The sequence below is a fragment of the Micromys minutus genome, assembly GCF_963924665.1.
Source record: "Micromys minutus genome assembly, chromosome: 2".
Lineage (NCBI taxonomy): Eukaryota > Metazoa > Chordata > Mammalia > Rodentia > Muridae > Micromys > Micromys minutus.
This window is the reverse complement of record NC_137971.1, coordinates 82,236,929-82,253,506: the sequence shown is the minus strand read 5'-3', so window position 1 is coordinate 82,253,506 and position 16,578 is coordinate 82,236,929. Positions and strand designations below refer to the sequence as shown.

The 16,578-nt window shown below is 39.6% G+C and overlaps 1 protein-coding gene across 2 annotated transcripts in view; it reads right to left on the bottom strand.

The window, feature by feature from the left end:
* LOC308416565 (protein UXT-like) overlaps nucleotides 1–16,578 on the bottom strand; it is a 115,362-nt gene that overhangs the window by 23,595 nt on the left and 75,189 nt on the right. The window contains exon 1 of one of the 2 annotated variants that reach the window (XM_080911603.1): nucleotides 1,026–1,146. The exons of the other annotated variant lie outside the window; for it this stretch is intronic. The gene's annotated coding sequence lies outside the window, so the exon portion shown is untranslated. Of the gene's footprint in view, nucleotides 1–1,025; nucleotides 1,147–16,578 lie in introns of those variants that run through there. 2 annotated transcript variants of the gene reach the window in all.

The following is a 16,578-nucleotide window of genomic DNA, read 5'->3' as shown; positions in this document are numbered from 1 at the left end:
GGCATCTCTAAGCTGTGTCCATTGCAGTCCCAGGCAAGCACTTTCAGGGCAACGGAGGCATTCCAGATAGTAGTATTCAGCCACAAATACTCCCTAGCACAAGGCCTCCCATCTGGACCAGCACTCAGCATGCCATAGGCCACTGTGGGCACATCCCTGCAGCTGCTGTTGACTCTTGGAAGGAGCACAGCAAACATACTGTGACTTATCAGAGAAAACCTGCAGATGATTAACTCTGGGTTCATTATAGGGTGCATTTCCACCCAAGTGGACTCTATGCTGGGGGTAAAAGCCAGGTAGCAGAGAGGGCAGAGATAGAAACCAGGAGTTTGACAGTGATTTTAAATGTATTCCCTAGCAAAGGAGATATAACAGTAGGAAAGAAAACCTATGTAGACACGCATGGATTCAGGTCCCTGCTTTTACTTCTACCCGTGTAAACATGACAGAGGCAGATATCTGACCATTGGATTTGTGTGTGTGTGTGTGTGTGTGTGTGTATACAATCTTATTTCTGGCCTTGGTGACACTCTTCTTCTGGTCCCTGTGACCTTAGTTATGGCTGTGTTCTCCATTCATAAGCCCTTCTACACTATAGAAACAGTGCCCAGTAGGGTCAATTCCATTGTCAGGGCATTTAGATACACAGTAAATTGGGTTGAGAGTTTATGCTAGTCCATTACATGCCTTTCTTGGAATTTCTCTCAGTTTCCATATTGGATCAGAGCTCCATAAAATGCTGAGATGCCTTACCAACAGCAGAGTAAGGGAGAGAGAGGAGAAGCTGCCACATCTGGGAGACGTAGAGATAGATATCCCAAAGCCAAACCATACTTATCCTCTGGGACATACCACCACTGCCTAGACTTAGGGAGGCAGTGAGATGTGAGGTAATCATATACAGAGGAGGTAGTATTTCAGGGGAACAAGATCTCAATAACAACCAACAGAGACAAACAAAACTTGTGCTATTCACAAGGTTATATATATCTCTTACCCTTAAAATTGAAGATACCAGTTTTTACCTTTTCTGGATGGTTCAGGGCCATCAAAGTAAGCATTGACTAATGTGTGGTATATGATGATGTGGCTTGGGTGGGCCCTTTTTTACTCTCTTCTTCCTTTTCTTTCTTCCTTCCTTTCTTGCTTTCTTCCTTCCTTCCTTCCTTCCTTTCTTTCTTTCTTTCATTCTTTCCTTCTTTCTCTCTTTGCCAAAACCAGGAGCTGTTGAGGGACAGGTTTAATTTTTGGTTTCTGGGATCAATGGTCCCTCTAAGTTTGTTGGGAGTACCAGTGCCGAATATAACATGGCCTTCCATGTCAGAGGGTACAATTGTCTTTCCCTTCCCCTTGCCACTAACTGTCCCATCCTGCACTTTATCATTCCTGTCTATATACCTAAGCACCATAGAGCAAGCTCCCAAGCCGAATGAGCTTAAGATCTCTGGCTTCACAAGTCTCTTCCTGTCTTGGATCTCTCTTTCTCCTGTACTCCTGGTCTTCTGCATACTATACTTCCTGCTGTTAACTGGGAAGTTTTCTTTTGGATCTCATCATGAAACAGCTTTTCTGTGATTGGCCTTTGGTCATTTTCCTCTTTGCATTTGGGCACAGTCTCCCCTCCAGTTGTCAACTTTTTTGATCTAAGCTGGGGTCTCATGACAAGGGAGCAAATTCTGGTATCTCTGGCTCCTTTCAGAAGCCTCTAGGGTAAGACTTAATGCAGATGGAATAGGGGAAGGTATATAGAAGGGAACAGTATGGGGATCAGTTCTCAGGAGCATCAGTTATACCTTTTAAATGATTACCTAAATTACAATTGCATTTCTGGAACTGCCAAATTTTCAAACCCCTCAGCTCAACTGATTGATCTCTTCCCTTTCTCCCAGGCTTTACTTTCTGTTGTTCCCTGTCTGTTTATCTATGAAATAAAAGAAAACATTCTGTTTCAATATGTTATAATCTCTTTTCCTCCTAAAAAGATGGTATAACAAAAGCAGCATGGCCTGTACCCAGAGCTGATCCTGTACTAGAGCTCCCTATACTCATATCCCGCTGTAAAGAACTGGTCTCACAGGAGCACTGACACTTCTGAGAGCACAGCTGAGACTACCACTTCTGTTCTGAAGGACCCACCTAGAGCCTTCAGGACAAAGGAATCTAGAAGCAGTTTGGGACATGATCCTTCCAGTCTGTGCTCTGTGCTGACCCTGTGCCACAGCTCTCTGTACCCAGACAATACTGGTAGAGAGCTGGTTCCCCAGTAGTGCTGACACACAGGCTTACAGGAGGGCCAAGCCACTGTAACACCAGAAATAAGCAGATGGCAAGAGGCAAGTCCAAGAACCTAAGCAACAGAAACCAAGGTCACATGGCATCATCAGAACCCAGTTCCCTCATCACAGAAAGTCCTGGATACCCCACCATACCAGAAAAGCAAGATTCTGATTCAAAAATCACAACTCAGGATGATGCTAGAGGACTTTAAGAATGTCATAAAAAAAAACTCCCTTAAAGAAATACTGGACAACACAGGTAAACAGGTAGAAGCTCTTAAAGAGGAAACACAAAAACCTAAAAATTTTTTCAGAGAATTACAGGAAAACACAAGCAAACAGGTGAAGGAAGTGAACAAAACCATCCAGGATCTAAAAAATGGAAATAGAAATGATAAATCACAAAGGGAGACAACCCTGGAGATAGAAAACCTAGGAAAGAGATCAGGAGTCAAGGACGCAAGCATCACTAACAGAATACAAGAGATGGAAGAGAGAATCTCAGGGGCAGAAGATACCATAGAAAACATTGACACAACAGTCAAAGAAAATGTAAAACTCAAAAGGCTCCTAACCCAAAACATTCAGGAAATCCAAGACAAAATGAGAAGATCAAACCTATGGATAATAGGTATAGAAAAGAGAAAAGATTCCCAACTTAAAGGGCCAGTAAATATCTTCAACAAAATTATAGAAGAAAATTTCCCTAACATAAACATATATGACATTAAACACACAAGAAGACTACAGAAATCTGAATAGACTGGACCAGAAAAGAAATTTCTCCAGACACATTATAGTCAAAACAGCAAATGCACAAAACAAAGAAAGACTATTAAAAGCAGTAACATACAAAGGCAGACCTATCAGAATCACACCAGACATCTCAATAGAGACTCTGAAGGGAAGAAGAGCTTGGGCAGATGTCATATAGATTCTAAGAGCCCAAGCTACTATATTCAGCAAACTCTCAATTACCATAAATGGAGAAGCCAAGACATTCCATGACAAAACCAAATTTACACAATATCTTTACACAAATCCAGCTCTACAAAGGATAATAGACAAAAATCTGCAATACAAGGAGGAAAACTACATCCTAGAAAAAGCAAGAAAGTAATCTTTTAACTAACCCCAAAGAAGACAGCCACACAAACACAATTCCACCTCTAACAACAACAATACCAGGAAACAACAATCATTGGTCCCTAATATCACTCAACACCAATGAACTCAATTCCCCCATCCCCCAAAAGACACAGACTATCAGACTGGATAAATAAACAGGACCTAGAATTTTGCTGCATACAGGAAACATACTTTAGTGGCAAAGACAGACACTACCCCAGAGTAAAAGAGCTGGAAAACAATTTTCCATGCAAATGGTCCAAAGAAACAAGCTGGAATAGCCATTCTAATATAGAATAAAATCAACTTTCAACCAAAATTTATCAAAAAAGGTAAGGAAAGACACTTCATAGTCATCAAAGGAAAAAGCCACCCGAATGAAATCTCAATTCTGAATATCTATGATCCAAATGCAAGGATATCTACATTCATAAAAGAAACCTTACTGAAGTTCAAAGAACACATTGCACCTCACACAATAACAGTGAGAGACTTCAAAACTACACTCTCATCAATGGAAACAGAAACTAAACAGAGACACAGTGAAACTAACAGAAGTTATGAACCAAATGAATCTAAGAGATATCTATAGAACATTTCATCCTAAAACAAACAAAATAAAATACCTCCTTCTCAGCACATCCTGGTCACTTCTCCAAAACTGACCACATAATCAGTCACAAAACAGGCCTCAACAAATACAAAAAGACTGAAATAATCCCATGCACCCTATCAATGATAACTTGGTCAAGGAAGATATAAAAAAATTAAAGACATTTTAGAATTTAATGAAAATGAAGGAACAACATACCCAAACTTATGGAACACAATGCAAGCAGGGCTAAGCAGAAAACTCATACCTTTGAGTGACTCTAAAAAGAAACTAGAGAGAGTGTACACTAGCAGCTTAACAGCACACCTAAAAGCTCCAAAACAAAAAGAAGGAAATAATCCCAAGAGGAGTAGATGTCAAGAAATAATCAAACTCAGGACTGGCTGAAATCAGCCAAGTAGAAACAAAAGAACTATACAAAGAATTAACAAAACCAGGAGCTGGTTCTTTGAGAAAACCAACAGGATAAATAAACCCTTAGCCAGACTAACTAGAGGGCACAAAGACAGTATCCAAATTAGCAAAATCAGAAATGAAAAGGGAGATATAACATCAGAAATTTAAGAAATTAAAAAAAATCATCAGATTCATGATGGGAAAACCATGGAAGCCTATACTCAACAAAACTGGAAAATCTGGATGAAATGGACAATTTTCTAGACAGATACCAGATACCAAAGTCAAATCATGATCAGATAAACCATCTAAATAGTTGCATAACCCATAAAGAAGTAGAAGCAGTCATTAAAATCCTCCCAACCCCACCCCCAAATTCTAGGACTAGATGATGTGTTTAGTGCAGAATTCTATCAGACTCTCATAGAAGACCTAATACCAAAACTCTACAAACTATTTCACAAAATAAAAAGAGAAGGAATGCTACCAAATTCAATGAAGCTATAATTACTCTCATAACTAAACCACACAAAGACCCAACAAAGAAAGAAAACTTCAGACCAATTTTCCTCATGAACATCAATGCAAACATACTCAGTAAAATTTTTGCAAACTGGATTCAAGAACACACCAAAATGATCATCCATTATGATCAAGTAGGCTACATCCCAGAGATGCAGCGATCGTTCAATATATGGAAATTCATCAAAGTAATCCACTATATAAGCAAACTCAAAAGAAAAAAAACCAAATGATCATCTTATTAGTTGTCGAGAAAGCATCTGACAAAATTCAACACCCCTTTATGTTACAAGTCTTGGAAAGATCAGGAATTCAAGTTCCATACCTAAACATTATAAAAGCAATATACAGCAAACCAATAGCCAACATCAAAGTAAATGGTGAGAAATTTGAAGCAATCCCACTAAAATAAGGGACTAAACAGGGCTGCCCACTCTCTCCCTACCTATATTATATAATACTAGAAGTCCTAGCCAGAGCAATTAGACAGCAAAAGGAAGTCAAAGTGAAACAGATTGGAAGGGAAGAATTCAAAATATCACTATTTGCCAGTGACATGATAGTATACGTAAGTGATCCCAAAAGTTTCACCAGAGAACTACAGCTGATAAACAACTTAAGTAAAGTGACTGGATATAAAATTAACTCAAACAAATCAGTAGCCTTCCTCTATTCAAAGGATAAACAGGCTGAGAAAGAAATTAGGGAAATGACATCCTTCACAATAGTCACAAATAATATAAAATACCTTAGTATGACTCTAACAAAGCAAATGAAAGATCTGTATGACAAAAACTTTAAGTCCCTTAAGAAAGAATTTGAAGAAGGCTTTAGAAGATGGAAAGATCTCCCATGCTCATGGATGGGCAGGATTACAATGGCCATTTTGCCAAAAGTAATCTAAAGGTTCAATGCAATCCCCATCAAATTTCCAACTCAATTCATTATAGTTAAAAAGAGCAATTTGAAAATTCATCTGGAATAACAAAAACCCAGGATAGCAAAAACTATTCTCGACAATAAAAAACTTCTGGAGGAATCACCATCCCTGACTTCAAGCTGTATCCCAGATTAATTGTGATAAAAACTGCATGGTATTGGTACAGAGAAAGACAGATAGATCAAAGGAATAGATTTGAAGACCCAGAAATCAACCCACACACCTATGGTCACTTGATCTTTGACAAAAAGCTAAAACCATACAGTGGAAAATGATAGCATTTTCTTCAAATGGTGCTAGTCCAACTCATGGTCAGCATGTACAAGAATGGAAATTGATCCATTCTTACAAAGCTTAAGTCCAAGTGTATCAAGGACCTCCACATAAAACCAGATACACTGAAACTAATAGAAGAGAAAGTGGGGAAGAGTTTAGAACACTTAAGCACAGGGGAAATTTTCCTGAACAGAACACCAATGGCTTGCTCTCTAAGATCAAAAATCAACAAATGAGGCCTCATAAAATTGCAAAGCTTATGTAAGGCAAAGGATACTGTCATTAGGAAAAAGTGGCAGCCAACAGAATGGGAAAAGATCTTTATCAATCCTACATTCAATATTCAATATATACAATGAACTCAAGAAGATAGACCCCAGAGTTTCAAATAACCTAGTTAAAAAGTGGCCAACAGACCCAAACAAAGAATTCTCAACTGAAGAATATCAAATGGCTGAGAAGCATCTAAAAATGTTCAACATCTTTAGTTGTCAGGAAACGCAAATCAAAACAACTCTGAAATTCTATCTTACACCAGTCAGACTGGCTAAGATCAAAAACTCAGGTGAGAGCAGATGCTGGTGAGGATGTGGAGAAAGAACAACATTCCTCCACTGTTGGTGGGATTGCAAGCTGGTACAACCGCTCTGGGAATCAGTCTGGAGATTCCTCAGAAAACTGGATATAATGCTACCCGAGGACCCAGCTATATTACTCCTGGTCCTATTCCCAAAAGATACTCCAAAGTATAACAAGAACACATGCTCCACTATGTTCATAGCAGCCTTATTTATAATAGCCAGAAGCTGGAAAGAACCCAGATGTTTTTCAACAGAGAAATAGATACAGAAATTGTGGTACATTTATATAATGAAGTACTACTCAGCTATTAAAAACAATGACTTCACAAAATTTTTAGGCAAATGAATGGAACTAGAAAATATAATCCTGAGTGAGGAAACCCAATCGCAAAAAGCAAAACAAAACAAACCCCCAAATCAACCCACACATGGTATGTACTCACTGATAACTGCATATTAGCCCAATAGCTGGGAATATCCAATATACACACAAAGCTCAAGAAGAAGGAAGACCACAGTGCAGATGTTTCAGTCTTTCTCAAATAGGGGAACACAAATATCCACAGGAGGATGTATGGAGACAATGTTTGAAGCAGAGACTGAAGCAAAGGCCACCCAGAGACCGCCCCACCTGGAGATCCAGCCCATATACAGCCACCAAACCCAGACAATATTGCTGATGCCAAAAATTGCATGCCAACAGGAGCCTCATATATCTGTTCCCTGAGAGGCTCTGCCAGATCATGACAAATTCAGAGGTAGATTCTCACAGCCAACCATTCAACTGAGAATGGGGTCACCAATGGAGGAATTAGACAGAAGATTGAAGGAGCTGAAGGGATTTGCAACTCCATAAGAACAATAATACCAAGCAACCACAGCTTCCAGGGACTAAACCACTATCCAAAGTGTAGAAATAAATGGATCCATGGCTCCAGCTGCATATGTAGCAGAGGGTGACCATGTCCTACCTAGACTTGATGTCCTGGTGTAGGGGACTGTTAGAGTGAGGAGGCTTGAGGGTATGGGGGATCAAGGGGACAACCTCATATATCTGTTCCCTGAGAGGCTCTGCGAGATCATGGCAAATTCAGAGGTCATAGAATCAGGGGAGAGGGATGGGATAGGGGGTTTTTAAGGAGGAGAAACCAGGAAAGGGGATAATATTTGAAATGTAAATAAATATAAATAAAAAGGGGGGGACAATAGCAACACATAAATGCATTGGTATACATGTTAAAAGTGCATCTTAACACTTCTCATCACAGAGATGGTGAAAATTTCATTCTGAATATATGATGTCCTTTTTTTAAAACTATAGGGAACACGTCAAAGGCCGAACCATTCTAATGAGAAGCTTATATTGACTATCTACATTTCCTCTGTGTTAAAGCTGTTAGAAACCTCTGATCCATCCTATATTCTTAGTGTCTCACCAAGCACTGCTCTTCTCATTTCTCTTTTACAGAGCCCACACTGACAAGGAAAGCATAGCCTTGTAGCCGTATCTCTGATCTGCATGTAGAAACCTCTCTTTTCTGCCACTCCTTGTATTTACTTTATGTCCTGTTTTGCCTTGCCTTGGCTCTACAGACTTAATGTAATGGGTTTTCTCTTTGTGTGTGTGTGTGTGTGTGTGTTGTGGGCATTCGCATGTTGTATAGAGGCCAAAGTTCTCTATTGGATGCTTTCCTCAGTTACTCTTCCCTTATATTTTGAGAGAATGTCTCTCACCGAACCTTGAGCTAGATGGGCTGGCTTGTATTCACCTGCCTAGTCACCAGGATTACAGGTACACCCTGACAAGTGGCTTTCAGATGGGTACTGGGGTTTGAAATTATGCTTATGTAATGCATGCTTTATTGACTAAGCCATTTCTGGTAGGATTGTGTAGTAAGTTCTCATCTCTGGAAACCATCCAGAAAACTTCAAAACCAATTAGGCAACCATCCAACCAACCAACCAACCAACATCCAACTAACCATCCAACCAACCAGCCAACTAACCAACCAACCAGCCAGCCAGCCAGCCATCCAACCAACCAACCAACCAACAACCAGCCAGTCAGCTAACCAACCAACCAACCAACCAACCAACCAACCAACCAACCAAACCTGATATTCAAAAGTGGGTGTGGTGGTACATAGCTGTGATCTTAGTATTTGGGAGCTGGTGGCAGGCAGATTGCAAGTTTGAGGACATCTTTGAGAACTTGTCTTTGGGGTTGGGTAGGAGGATGAAGATGGGGGAAAAATCTGATGTCTAGATACAAATAAAACTAATTGAATCAGGGTCCCAGAATCAAGCACAAAATCTGCTCCCCAACATTTTATTAAGAAAAAATTCAGAGTAGGAAGTTGAACATTTTACTTGTATAATCACTGCCACTTAGCACACGGTTACATATTAACATCCACTTAATAATATGTATTTTTCTTTCTCAGTCTCTAAATCAACCAATCATTCCTCTAGACACCAATTCATCTTATTTTCATGTAATAAAATAAGTTAATTATGGGTGTGAATGAGGGAAATGTTGAGCTTTTATTTACTTGGCAATTCCTGTTTGCAGGGAATGAAGGAAGTTTAGACACTGTGATTGTAATTGTTAAGTACTGTGAATATAATATCACCATATACTTAAATTGTTTTAAGGCAACTCTTTCATTTTTTTTCTCTTGTTTAGGTGGAGTCTGGCTGGCTTTGAATTCTCAATTCCCTCTAACTTAGCCACTGAAATGATCCATCATGTGTGAAGGCTAAGGTTATGTTTTAACTTTAAATTACTGTACTGAAGAGATTTATATAAAAAATGCCTCCAACCTGTAAGCCCCACTTGCCCAAGGACAGATAATTTTCTGGAACGCTGGGGGCTGTTCATGTAAGATAACAAGTTACATGTTTTTACTTCTGTAAACAAGTTTGGGTGCCCCAACTATACAGGATTTGCTTGATCACACATAGATGGGAAATACAATGTCAGGAAGTATGTCAGGATGAATGCTTGCCCCTGATTGGACAAAGGTAGGAAGTACATATCCTTGTGAGTTTTGCCTTTAGAAGCCTCTGACTAATATTCTTTGGGGCTATACTCTGTGAATCCTAGGTATGGACCTGGCCAGTATTTAATAAAACTTGCTTCCAAACTGGCTCAAAAATTGTGGTAGTGGTCTTATTATTGCATGGTGGGATTAATGTTTTTCCAGAGGCCCCAGTGAGATCAGAGCAGCCACCCAAATTATAAAGCCAGACCTTCACTCTGGGACTCTGGGGCTGAAGGCTGGCCTCAGTGGGTACACAGTTTGAGATGGTCCAAAGCTCTATCACCGAGCCATGTTTTTGGTTTTAAGGGCGATCAGAGTGAACTTCCCTGCTGAGAAACGCTGCAAGCATCTACAAAGGCCTCCCTTGGTAAGACATTGTAGTTTTTCATGCAACCTAGTCTGTTGAGACTCTGGTCTGAGATGTAGACAGGTTTGATGGGACCTAAACATTTTTCAACCCAGGGCAAAAAACAAGCTGTTGCCTGCCTACCTGGTTCTGGCTGTTTAGAAAGTTTTGTCTATTTTGTGTGTGTGTGTGTGTGTGTGTGTGTGTGTGTGTGTGTGTGTGTGTGTGTATGGATTCATGCTTTCTGGTGTGATCATAGCTTTGTTGGGAACATGGTAGCTAAGACAGAAATGTGTCAGGCTCAGCTGAATAAATGAACAGTGGAGGCTGCTACATGTTTTGTTTCTGACTGGTTTGCTGAGTGTGTGAGCTTTTTGTGTTCCTTGTTTAATGGTTTTGTTTTTTCTTTGTCTGTACACTACCACTGCTAATGCTACTTGGCCATAGCTGCTTTGGTGGCCATGGCTGAGAATTTATCTTTGAGCTTTCTGGTCACTGGGTTTAGTTTAGCATGGATTCAAATGCCTTTTGGGTATGAATGCTAATAAAACTTATTTTATGTTGTTTTATTTTACTGAAAAGTTGGCTCTGGAGATGGGTTATGAGCTCTCCTTTCTCTAGACATAAGCATGCACATATAAAAGTCCCCTCTCTGTCCTGTGTCAGGTGACCTTCCTAACTCTGTGACAGGGAAACACAACAGCTGAAAAAAATTAGACCATTGGCTTCATTTAACCACCTAAATCTTTTGCTAAGGTATAAACCTTGTCTCAACACTATTATGGAAAAAGCTCAAGATTTGTAAGTTTATTGGGTATGATTAAGAATCTTTAAACTCTGTGACAAAAAGTTAATTAAAACTTGTAGCACAGGGGGTTGATAGTTAAAACTCTCTACCCAGGTAATCGTAAAGGGATTCTGTGTTATGATGCCATCTTGGGATATAAGCAGCATGCGGCTTGCTGCCATCTTAGCTGTTGTCTCCTATTGGAATGGAAGCAGTCATGCGGCTTGCAGGGTCCCTAGGGTTAGAGAGGGTGGATGCCATGTGACTTCATTACCATCTTGATTGAAGGTGACAACATGGTATAAACTAATGAAGGGTCAACAACAAGTTTTTTTGGACTAGGATACATTTTTATATGATATTTCTTGTCCTGAAAATAGTCATAAAAACAGTTCATGAAAGATAGGATTTAAAACAATGTTTGCTTAATTAGTTCTCTTATATATAATAATGTACCTGTGCTGGCAGCCAAACTATGTAATGTAAGAGCTGCCCAGGTGGTACTGGTTTTAAAGGCATGAGGGCGTAGTGGAGAGCAGCTGAGGCTCAGCACTAGAGAAGGACCATAGCAGTTCTGGAGATGACAATACCATGTGATAACCTCCAACAATAGCAGCCACAATGAAAAGGAGTCAGCTGGAGCCTAGAAGACTGGCTGTGTGTGCTGCAGAGGGTGGGGCTGGAGAGGTGACACCAGCCCCTTGGGGAAGCCTGGAGAGGATTGTGAGGGAATCCCACATACAGAGCATTGAAGTGTCTGACCTGTTGGGAGTTTGGTTTTGCCTTGCGCAGATTATGCATGTGCTCTAATCCTCCCTCTCGAAGTAAAAAGGTTATTTTATTTTTCATAATACAGAAACCCACAGTTGAGGGATTTTAAACTTCTTTTAAAAATATTTAAATTTATAAGGCTATGGGACATTTTATGTTCATAATTTTTTAATATTATGATGTCTTTATTTTTAATTTTTTTCATTTATTTACTTTATTTTACTGAATGTACCATGGTAGAGGGAAAATGGGTAGGTGTGTGGGTGGGTGAGAATGAAGGAGGGAGGGAGGAAGGGTCGTCTCCCCATGCTGGCATGGTCTGCACCTTGGGAAGAAGGGCTGTCAGTCTGTCCAAATGGGCTGCTCCGTAGTGCTTTATCGAGGAGACTTTACCTCTGGCCTCCTCCTTTCTGATTCCTCTGACGTCAGTCTTGGAACCCACAATTAGACTCTCGTAGGTACTCGGAGGATAGAAGAAGAAATAACTGCTTTTGGTAACAGTAAATATCAGCGGAGCGCGGGAACGCAGCTCCCCAACTACCACAAATTATGCAAGTGGAGTTTCCCCCGCATTTGGAAAAACTGCAGGGGTCAGCACATTCATGATCATGGTATCTCTCCTGCCAGGTAAGTATTTATGATGTCTTTATTAATATGTAATTAAAAAAACAAATTAAAGGCTGCAGCTAGGTCCACAGCTATGAGCACCAAACACTAACAATAAGGAATGGGGCTATTCTTATCTTATGACGCAGGAAGACAATGATCTGAGCCGCTGGCAAAGCACCCACAGATGGACTCTCCTCACCGCAGGTCTGTTCAGGCTAGTAGACTGACTTAAGCATGCATGTCTACCCTCCTTGTATTTGATAACTTTATAAGCTTCATCTATTTTGATGAACTGAGTCATATAAGAAATTGTGACAGACTGTAATGGTTCACTATGAAAGGACCAAGAAAATAGAGTTGCCATTCTCTCTATGGGCTGTATTAATGAATTAAAGTTTTATTTTGATTTTTAAAGAGCTTTAATTAAAAATTTGTTATATTTTAAAGCTGAACCCAACAAGAATCAAAATGTAAATCTTAATCTTATAAAAGCTACTAACTTGTTATGAATTGTTAAATATGATTAAGGCACAAAAGTTAATGATCATTTTATAAATGAACAAATTATTTAATGTGTTCAGAACTATACTTATATTCATCCTAAATTCAAATGTAATTAATTATAGGAATAAGCTTTGTTTAGCCCCCTTAATATATTTTTATGGTTAAGCTCAAAGCAAGTAACAAAACACATGTAAGGTTTGTTTAAAATCAGGTATACTTAATAAACTATAGTCCTCAACTCATTAAAGATTTGCTGAATATGGCATTTAAACTGTTTAATAAAAAGAGCTTCTTGTGACTGACAGAAATGTCAGCCTCTAGTGGCAACCCTAAGGTCTCCAAAGACTATGGGACACAGATGATGCCATCTGGATTGTGGTAACGCTAACCATTAGGAGAAATTTTCTCAATGCCTAGCCTGTCAACAGGACCCTACCCTAACAGGACCAGCAGGACATTTGAGAGTTGATTGTTCCACTTTTCCTAGACAAGGTAGGTCATTCACCCAAGTTCCTCTTCCATAGAAAAATCTCTCAAATCTTCTGGGCCTGATGACTAAAGACTGGCAATTTCCTGGGACCTCTACGTCTAACAAAGCAATCGAGCTCATAGGAGCCTAGGTCAATAGTCCAGGTGGTGGATAGTTCTCTGTCATTTTAATTGATATATAGGTAATGTGAAGTATACTCCTTGCCATAATTTAGATTAAAAAAAAGGTTTAAAGCTTATGTAAGTTCTAAGGATCTAAAAATGTGTTTTAAGGCAAATACGAGTTGTAAAGGACTGAGGATGTGAAAGTTTCAGTAAATTGGGGTCTAAACGGTGTACATGAAAGTTAGAAAGGTCTGGGGAAGTGGTTTAAGGTACGTAAAGCAATAAAAACGTTTTCAGATTTCTTTTCCTCTTTGTGTTATTGTTATACTAACATTTCAGAGTTTCAATATTAACTGTTGGAGTTCTGATGAGCTGGTAAAACACTGGCTAATTTTACCAGTCACAGAGGTCAAGATTTTAAATTTCCTTTGACTGTCTTCTAAGAATAGACTTATATGTCATTCTAATCATCCCAAAAACATCTCTGTCCAATCTCTATATCCACCCTTCTGGACAGAGAAAATAATATTCATGTTTTTTTTTAACCCAAAGCCATATCTTTTGTTATGTCTTAAAGGCATGAGCCTACTCCAGATGTTTTATAGACCCCTGATAACTTTTTCTACAATGAGGATATCACTACAGATTACAAACAGTGGTAATGCTAAAATATCTAAAAAGTTTATCTATTTATAAAATAAAAAAAGATCATGTAAGCCTTAGGGAGTTGAGGGAGTCTTAGGATGTGAAACCACCTGCCACAGGCCAGATGAACTCTAGGTAAGTATTCCTGTCATGTCAATCAACAGACAGCCTAAGCTTCTTGGCCTATTGCCTATTCCTCAAGGGAAGCTCCAAATATAAGATTTTCCTTTAAGTTCCTAAACTTTAACTTCTACCTCTAGTCTGTATTTGTCCCAGCAGATTTCCACTTGCCTGACAAACACCATGAAGAAATTGATTTGGACTACAACCTTCTCCAAAGGGTTGTGAGTGCTGATGTGAACCAGTCCAGCCTATGTGATTGTTCCCTTTTTCTTCAGCTGAGTCAGCTAACCAGATGCTTCTGATGAATGCCCCAATGCCTGAATCCCTTTCCAGACTTTGACTAGCATTCCAAACTTCCTGGGCCCTGATAATGATATCCTAATTTTAGCAGGAAGTAGTTACAGAAGAGAGAACGTCAAATGGCTAGTGTAGGCTTTGATATTTTAAAACCTACTTTAATAAGGGTTCTTAAATGCTTCACCTCCCTTACGTGGACCTGTTTAGTAGTAGTTCCCTAGGGTGATGCTTATCTTCATCAGCAGTTCAGTCCAAAGCACCAAACATGAATCAGTAGTGGTAGTCCAGTCCAATCAGCAAACCTCACACATGAATCAACAGCAGCAGATCAATTCAGAAGAAACTGAGAGGCTCTGCCCAAACCACACTAGTCCTCAGAAGTGGCAAGAAGCAGCCAGAATGCCCTAATTTCTTTAACATGTCTCGCTCTATGAAGTCATGACAAGCAAAGACAGATGAAGACCTGCAAAGTGTACCAAGATGAGACAATGCAAGACTGTCCTCTGTCCGTGGGGTTTTATTTACATCCTTTCTAAACATCATACACCCTCTTAGGCATCCACTCCAGTAAAACATCCTATGCCCTCTCACAAGACAGCTTTCAGAAAAATACAATATGTCTGTTTTCAGCAAAACATCCTATCAAATATAGTTTCCATAAAATTATCACATGACATAACTGAGTTGTTAGAGAAACCAGAAAATTCTACTTCACATCCCCATTTTTCTGGAAGCAAATTCTGATTAAACAGCTGTTAAGACAGACTGAGGTCGGATCAGACAGGATGCTGGAACAATGTGTTTCAGTATTTCAGCATCCCCATGAGTGAATCTTGTCAGGGTTCTTGTCTAGTTGTTTTTTTTTCCTCTGTGAACATATAAGCTTTCAGAGTTAATATATATTTCTGTATTTTCTATATATAGAATGTGCAGTGTACATAACTTATTAGCCCTACCAGACTGAGTTCCCAGAATGACATAAATGTCTACAATACTGAGTCCCAGTATAGTGAGATCAGCTGCCTTGTTACCAAGAACCTAAAAATGACACCCTATTGTTGCTAAGTCTTGTGTTAGTGTGATGTCAGCTGATTGCAAATGGCTGCCTATTGTAAAAGTCTATCATGGCTTTATTTTGAAGTGATTTGGGGAGAAAATTGACCATGAAGCGAGCAAGTAATAAACCAAGTACTTCAAGGGTCCACAGGCTTGGGTACATCTTGCCACGCAGTTCAACAAGTGGTGGATATTTTATAGAATTCTGAGTCTGATGAGGAAGAATTTAGCAAGGATTATCTTTCTCTTTCTGATTCAAGTGAGGATTATATTGGAGAAACTTTGGGTGAAAGTGGTGCTTCTGAAAACGAAAGACAGAGTGTTAAAAGAAGGGAGTTTGCTTTTGCCCTTCAACCAAGTAATAGGGGAAATGTTGGTGTGATTGATGAGGTTGTACTAGGAACTTTGTGGCACAAAACGTGCATCTAAGTGTCAACGAGGATGATAAAGGACCAGTGGACATTCCAGGTCATTTCACTGAAGAAAGCACGAGCATAGATTTTCTCTCCTCGCTTATTGGAGACAACTTCTGGAAGAATTTGACAGAAAAGACAAACTTATGTGCCTATTAATAGCAAGTAGAAGAGCTTCCCTCAGCAGTCTGCTATTCCCCAGTGAACCTCCATTCTCCTGCCACCTTTCTGCCCACCTTCATCAGAACTACAAATCCTGAAGCGTACAGGTTAGGTTCCCTTCTCCCATCCATCTTCTCTGCGTACTGAGTCCTCTGGGGCACTCTAAGCTGCCCTGATCAATCTGTTATTTCCCCTGGTGGAAATCCATGTTCTTGCCACCTTTCCGCCTACCTTCATCAGACTGTTGCTCCTGAACTATATAGACCTGCTGATTCAGAACCACATAGCCAAAGGATATTCATCAGGCCTGCCACACTGGGATTAGAGGTTAACCCCCTTTCCAATATCTACTACAACAGGAACATTCAGGGACTAAACAGGAGAAAGAAATGAATAAAACTGTTCACGACCTGAAAATGGAAATAGAAGCAATAAAGAAAACACAAACTCAGGGAATCCTGGAGATGGAATAACCTAGGAAAGAGAGCAGGAACA